Genomic DNA, 7,354 nt, shown 5'->3' with positions numbered 1-7,354 from the left:
TTTTTAGAAAAGTAAAATGGGGAAAAAAAGTGTAAATAAAATACTAAAAACAAATTGAAAAATAACAGTATAACAAAATTGGCAAAGAAAAAATATAAATAAAATTGTTTAAAAGAAAAAATAGAAACCATATTTAAACAGTATAACAGAATTTAAAAAGATAAAGATTGATCAAATATTCAACCATAAACACCTTCATTCAATAAGAGCAACGGCCCATTGCTCTGCCAACCAAAGTTCCTCAGTTTTGCCTTCAATTGTGCTGCAGAAAGCTTTGCCATCATACTGTGAGTGTCCATACTCCTTTTTCTTTGGCTGCTGGCACAGGCTGCAGGTAAAAATCTTGCGTTCTTTTAACTACTTCTCTGAAAGTCCTTCAGCAATGGCCTCTTCTTTCTTCTTCCTCCTCCAAGCTGTTGTCTGAGGAACATCTCTGACATTGTCAGCAGCAGCTATCCTCTTCTGTTCTGAAAGCCACTCAGAGACAGACTTTCCCACAATAGTGGCACAGAAGTGTTTACCTCTGTAAAAGCTGTGCCTAAACTCAGCCTGTAGGAATATCCCTTATGATCCCTTCTCTGTGCCGTGGCTTTGCCATGCTTTATAGGGCCTTCTCATCTTCTTTAGCCCTCTTCCTTCTTCTCCAGGCTGTGGCCCTTGGCACATTAAGGGCCGCATCAATCACAGCTGATGGAGCAGCAAGCACAGCCAAGGGTGCACATGGAAGAACTGTAGAAGAAACACAGTTATTTTACACGTTTGTTGACTTCTATATGACTTCATTATTTTACATTCATTGATACTTCATACAAAGCTTCTGCCTTGCAGACATGTAACGTTGTGTTGTCGATGTGTGAAGATAACTTCTTCTGAAGGATCTCCCTCCATTCCTGGTTTATGTTGGTATGGACAGGAGCCAGTTCCAGGGTGTCCACTTCTGTGAAAAGCCATCTGGAAAAGGATGGAAGAAGTCAAGAGAAGTGGGGAATTGTGGTGTTGGAAGGTGAATGACTTTCCTTTCTTAAGCTGTCTAGCAGAGGGATGCAGGTTTTCCCCTCAAGAATTTGGATGTTTGCATTTTTCCATGCACTAATAACAGTGGAATCTTCAAGAAACAGCTTGTTTTATTCTGAAGTAATCAACACCACTACTATTGATGTCAGGTGGGGCAGTTAGCCTGGTGTTTAATCTGGAAGTTGACTGCTTGCACCTGAGCAAGTTTATAATGGTATACTCTAAGCCTAAGGGGCTGATCTCTTTAGCAAACCAGGCATTTCACTGATTAATTTTTAATAATCCTCCAGATTTCTTTTTATGATATTTTTACTTTATGTGAGTTATGTACATGCAGCTCAAATGTATTAAGTTTTTAAAAATGTATTTTATTTATTAAGCTCACTGTGTGTATTTTTCCCCATGAGTTTCTGTGCTGTGCTGACCATCAAACTAGTAAACAACAGCTTTATGAAACTGTTGAGCATAAGCAACTGAGAGAATTACATTAAACTATTTTATTTCCACATGCAATTCGAGACTCTTATTTAAAGCTATGTATTTGGGACAGATTTGAAATCCACTCTGTGGCTTCATCTCTGTTTCTTACTGTCAAGCTTAAATACATTTAAAGAATTTGTTTATGTATGCCCCCCCATCCCCCCCGCCCCATTTGAGTATGAATGCCTGTTATGTTTAATACATTTTATTTGAAAAGCAAGTTACTGTACCATAGTTTGACAAACTCTCCGTGTGCATTGCCCACATTGGTGACCCATGCTATAGTCCCAGCTGCAGCTCCATAGATCTTCATCTGTTTGTCTGTTATTAACAAATTGTTTTACAAATTGAAAATGTTAATCACAATTACATTTAACCATGCATAGAACTTGGTCATGAACACATCTAATATCTCAGATACAAAAACCCACCAGCTGTGCTGTGTGTGGGTGTGGGTGTGGGGGAAGTGGGGGTGCGATATTTGACTGTCGATACTTATTTGAAAAAGTAACTCGGATGTTTTCTTGTCAATTAAATAGTAATGCGTTACTTCACTAGTTACTTGGAAAAAGTAATATTACATAACCTGCGTTACTTGTAACGTGTTACCCCCAACACTGCGTACAACTTACAATACACTGCTACAATACACCCAAACACAGCTAAACATATTCAACTAACTTGTGAACTGTACATTTTCTTTTGAAAAATTACTGGTAATTTACAAATAAAGATTGGATTTGCTAGTTTTACTCGTGTTTGATTCTATAAATTTGTCTAAAATGATAAAAATCAGGATCTAACGTTATAGGCTGGTAGTAATCATTTTAGAACAATTTCGTCTTTTATTTTTGCTGATCCACAGAAGACGAATCATCATACAATTAGGGGTGGGAATCTTCAGGCACTTCACGATCCGATCCGATTCCGATTCTGGGAGTCACGATCCGATTCCAAAACGATTCTTGATCTACATTTTTTCCCCAATTAATTCTTCTGCTGTGCAAATACAACTTTACAAATTTAAAAACATGTAAAATTGCAGTTTCTATGCTTTTTGTTTATAGTTGGAATCTCTGTAAAAGTAGGTGTGTCAATCTTCACTGGTTTCAAGATTCAATTTAATTTAATTACTGTTTTCATTAACAACTAAATAAATATCACGATGGTCACATTCTCAGTTTTCAATAGTACTGCACATGGCTACATTTTCATATTTGTTTTATATCAAATTTAATTTGGGCCAACTTTACTTTATTTTTTAAATTATGTAAGCAAGGTACTTTTTAAAACAATTACTTATTTAAAATAAGTTTTCTTCAGGTATCCGAAAGTTTACAGACAATAGTTTTTCTTTTTTCCTCAGCATTGCTGCCATTTTATTATTACTGATGAGATCATAGAAAGGGAACTTTAACAGGCTGCATTCAAACTAATGCACAGCAGTGGCGAGAGGTGACACTTTTATTTACCAGGTATGCTGAGTGCTAAAACCACCAGTAATACCAAAAATAATAATATCTTTACATTATTAAGACACCAATAAAATCAGAGACGAAATCATATTTTAATATTTCCTCTTTTTCCTGTTTATTATTATTTAAAAATATATATATATCCATTTTATATAGGCTATTTTTTCTGTGGACTTTAAACTTTTGAATTGTTGAGAAATTATGAAAATATACATATTATATATAATATACAAAAATACAATACATTTTTGGCAATCAGGATCTGGCAGCAACAGCGCGTTTTTCCGCTTGGGCGAGCGCTTCGCGGACAGCTTACCCCGCGAATGTAATCACGCGCACGCCAGCAAAACAGAATGCGCATTCATGAGGAGTCAAGGAAGATGCGGAGAATCTGCGTGCCCAGAAGATTCAAATAAGGGATTCATTTATAAGCATGTTTATATTATGTAACACGTGAACGCATTCTCTCTGACAGCCAGGATATGCAGAGCATTAGCAGCTTACTGTATATCAATGATGCACAGATCTATTTCAATATATCGGATGTTTTGTCCTGCACTGAAAACATAACTGACTGTATGTACAGTTTCGTTTGAAACTATTCCAAAATGCAAGTGCATTTAACCGCGTCCGCAATCGAGCTTTAGGACGAACAAACACAAAGCGCACGTGAGTCTGTCAGTGCAACAGTTTCTTGCGTTCCAGACGGCAGAAATGAACGCATATAAAACACGGCGGATGGAAGCACACTGTCAAGCATTATTGCGCACGTGTCTCACAGTGCAGATTCTGTGCGCTGTAGCCAGCCGAGTCTCTAGCGCACACACGTGCCATATGCAGAAAAAAAAAAGCTCAGAATCGATTCTGAAATATTAGGAATCGATTCAGAATCGTTGAAGAGAGAATCGCGATGCATCGATTTTTTCTCCCACCCCTACATACAAAGTAACTTGGTACTGGCACATAATACATAAAAGTAATAAGCAATAAACAAGTGTAACCATACTTGTACGTTTTATAAAATAATCGTATTTTAGCAAGGTAAAACAAACCTCGTTTGTAATTCCTCCAGCCTCATTTCACACTACACCTGCACGAATGCACTGTGAAACCGTGGACATCTTCGTGAAGAGAAGCCAAAAATCTAACTTTTTAGCCGATAGACACCTCAGAGGGCGGGGTCAGCGAGATTTTCGGCCAATAGGAGCGACAACGTCTAAAAGAATCAGCCAATGGGTGGAGCAGTTTGGCCGTGACGCAGAGTGAAACAATTTGCAACAATTCATCCGAGGATTTGTTTCATCGTTCTCCGAGGATGCAGGACAATCTTCTCTGTTTCTAATAGATTTGTTTCACCACAGTGTTTTGACTTAAAATGCGGACCCTGCTCTTCAAGTGTATTTCTGTTTCAGAGTATTGATCTCAAACAGACAGCATTGCGTGTTTACCAAAAGCGCATCAATATAAACAGACGACAACATTTTTTTTTTTTTTTGTGGCCTGTAGGGGTGTATTCCAGAAAGCAGGTTATGTGACTTACCTGGGTAAGTTTAGGAGTAAGAAAGCGGATAACCTCAACTTTCGGTTCCAAAAACGGAGGGTATGTTCGGACGATGTAAGTAACCATAGCAACTCACTCTCTGAACTTAACCTGCTCCGGAGCAGGTTATGTTGCAGGGTTAGTTTGTTTCAGAGAGGTGACGGAGCATGGCGTGCCCTTTTGAAGACGATCCAGTGGATGTGGAAGCACAGATAATACGAAATCTTTTCCGCCGTGAGAGGGTGATACGACCACGTATCGATGTGTTTTCGTATCCAAATGAATATTTGCGGGAGCGTTACCGTTTTTCAAAAGAATCGTTAATTTATTTAGCGAATCTTTTGAAACCATATATAGCAAACGTGACACATCGGGGATCAGCGCTTAACACGGAGCACATTTTGTGCATTGCCCTTCGCTTTTTTGCGACGGGGAGTTTTTTGTATACAATAGGCGATGCAGAGCATGTGGGAAAGGCAACTGTGTGTAGGGCTGTTCGTACAGTATGCATTGCACTCAAACGGCTCCTACACACTTTTGTGCAGTTCCCTGGCCATAAACCAGTGAGGGTCATTAAAGAGGAATTCTACAGAGTGGCAGGTTTGTCCGTTCAATGATATTTTATGACAGACCATTTTAGTTACATAGCACTACTTAATCTATCCATACTGTATACAGTCACAATAATTGTAAATGTTATATAACTTTCAATTTCAGGGTTCCCAAATGTGCTTGGGTGCATTGATGGAACCCATATTCCCATTAAAGCTCCTTCAGTCAACGAAGGAGACTATGTTAATAGGAAGTCAATCCATAGCATCAATGTGCAGGTAACAATACATTTTTTGGGTGCTAAATGTTTGGGTGTTTAAACCATTAAATCACCCTCATTACTGGTCCCTGCTACCTAGGTAATATGTGATGCAACCCACCTCATCACTAATGTTGAAGTCAAATGGCCAGGGTCTGTACATGATTCCAGAATGTTTAGGGAGTCATCATTGTGCCACAAATTTCAACAGGGTATGTTTTGCCTTACACAATGTTATTCTTTATGGTTTTTTTAGGCAATTATACACTTTAATTACCTTTATAGGACACTTCAATGGTTACTTGCTGGGAGACAGAGGGTACCCTTGTCTGCCCTATATGATGACACCCTACCCTGAACCTGAGCCTGGACCACAGGCACAATTCAACCTGGCCCACAGTAGAACACGGGTCAAGGTGGAAATGACCATAGGCATCCTGAAGGCAAGGTTTCAGTGCCTGCGCAGGCTCAGGGTCTGCCCAGAAAGGGCATGTGACATTACAGCTGCTTGTGTTGTTCTTCACAACATTGCCACACTGAGACGTGAGTGGGCCCCCCCTTCTCTTGATGAAGATGACCAAGAGGAACCCCCAGTAAACCCAGTAGACCAAAGAGAAGGCAGGGTGGTACGAGACATGATTTGCCAAAACAACTTTAATTAAAACCAGTTAACAGTCAAGTGTGGTTCATTGTTTCTTTATTTCCTGTAACAAAAGACATTTGTATTTTTTGCTTTAGATTAGATTAAACAACAAATGACAGATTAATGTTCACATACTGTTTCTCACCTTAAGCTGGTGCTCCAGCAATTCAATTTCAAGTCTGGCCTTTCTTTGGTTAAGCCTTTTCTGCTCCATTTGAAGCTGTATAAGGTCCATCTCCATGTCACATTTTCTGATTTGCTTTTGAAGGTGGACCTTATACAGCTCTTTGGCAGGCAACTAGAAAGACAGAATCATTAAACATGACTGATAACGTCTGTAGTACAAACACAGACCAAATATTTAAATGAGGAAGGATAACTGCAGAACATTTCTTACACTGCTAAGATTCTGTGTGTAGGTAGATAGACCCTCATCTGTATTAAAATCTCCAGCCATATTCTGTAAAATGACAATTTATTTATTCTCTTATGTAAAAAAGGGGTTATGCATTCTATGCATCATACCTCTATGGGCCTCCCCACATTTTCTGTTTCTGTCACAGCAGAAGTGGTCTCTTCATCGTCATCCTACAGAGAAAATAGGTAAGCATGCTTGGTGTAGCAAACAGAAACCTAAAGACAATAATCACTTACAATTGTGACAGAGTGTGGTGTTGCAGGAGGATCCAATAATACAATGTGGCCATCAGCAACTGCAAGATAATTAAACCAATAAGGTAATCATGCATATTCAAAACTCAATGTATAGTCTTAAAAAAATACAACTAATAAAGAAGGACAGTATGAACATCTAAGAGTACTAGTAGTAATAAGATTACAGTATACAGCATATGCAGTCAAAGCAGCAAGCATACCGCACAAGTGAATCAATGACTGCAAAATGCATTCAAAATGCCTTTTTAAAATGGTGACAGTGTTGATGATTTCATTATTTAAAACACTGACAAAAACAGTGAAAACATCAATAAATCATAAGTATTAATAATACACCTACATTTCACTAAGCCACTTGTGTTGGTAGCTGAGTCTGACGAACTGCCCCCTGGAATCCCATCGACCACAGGTCGCCCTTTATTAAGGGACAGTGCCAGCTCCTCCGCTGGGGTGAGGGAAGGTGGAGGTGGACCCCCACCTGTTTTACGGGCCTCAGCCTTCTTTCTATTGGCTACATAGAAAACTAAATTACATTAAGTACTAAATTACATGGCGTCAGTAACAAGTTTAGTAAGTGTTAAAAATATTACCTTGCTGGAGAATGTTTTTGTGTTTCATTTTGACTTGGCTCACAGTTCTTCTTGCTCCAGAAGGATTACACCTGATAAAACAAGAAGCCAACATATTACTAGCCAATTAGCCTATGTGCATTACTA

General features: G+C 38.7%; 1 long non-coding RNA gene across 1 annotated transcript; it reads right to left on the bottom strand.

The window, feature by feature from the left end:
- Positions 1–6,370: 6,370 nt before the first annotated feature.
- LOC141286853 (uncharacterized) lies at positions 6,371–7,134 on the bottom strand. Its single transcript, XR_012339363.1, has 3 exons — positions 6,979–7,134; positions 6,618–6,676; positions 6,371–6,551 (listed from the first exon to the last, which is right to left on the bottom strand). It is a non-coding gene; the product is annotated as an uncharacterized lncRNA (long non-coding RNA).
- Positions 7,135–7,354: the final 220 nt, after the last annotated feature.

Source organism: Garra rufa, chromosome 15 (genome assembly GCF_049309525.1).
Source record: "Garra rufa chromosome 15, GarRuf1.0, whole genome shotgun sequence".
In the NCBI taxonomy this organism is placed as follows: Eukaryota; Metazoa; Chordata; class Actinopteri; order Cypriniformes; family Cyprinidae; genus Garra; species Garra rufa.
The sequence above is the reverse complement of the archived record's forward strand: the minus strand, read 5'-3'. Positions and strand labels throughout refer to the sequence as shown.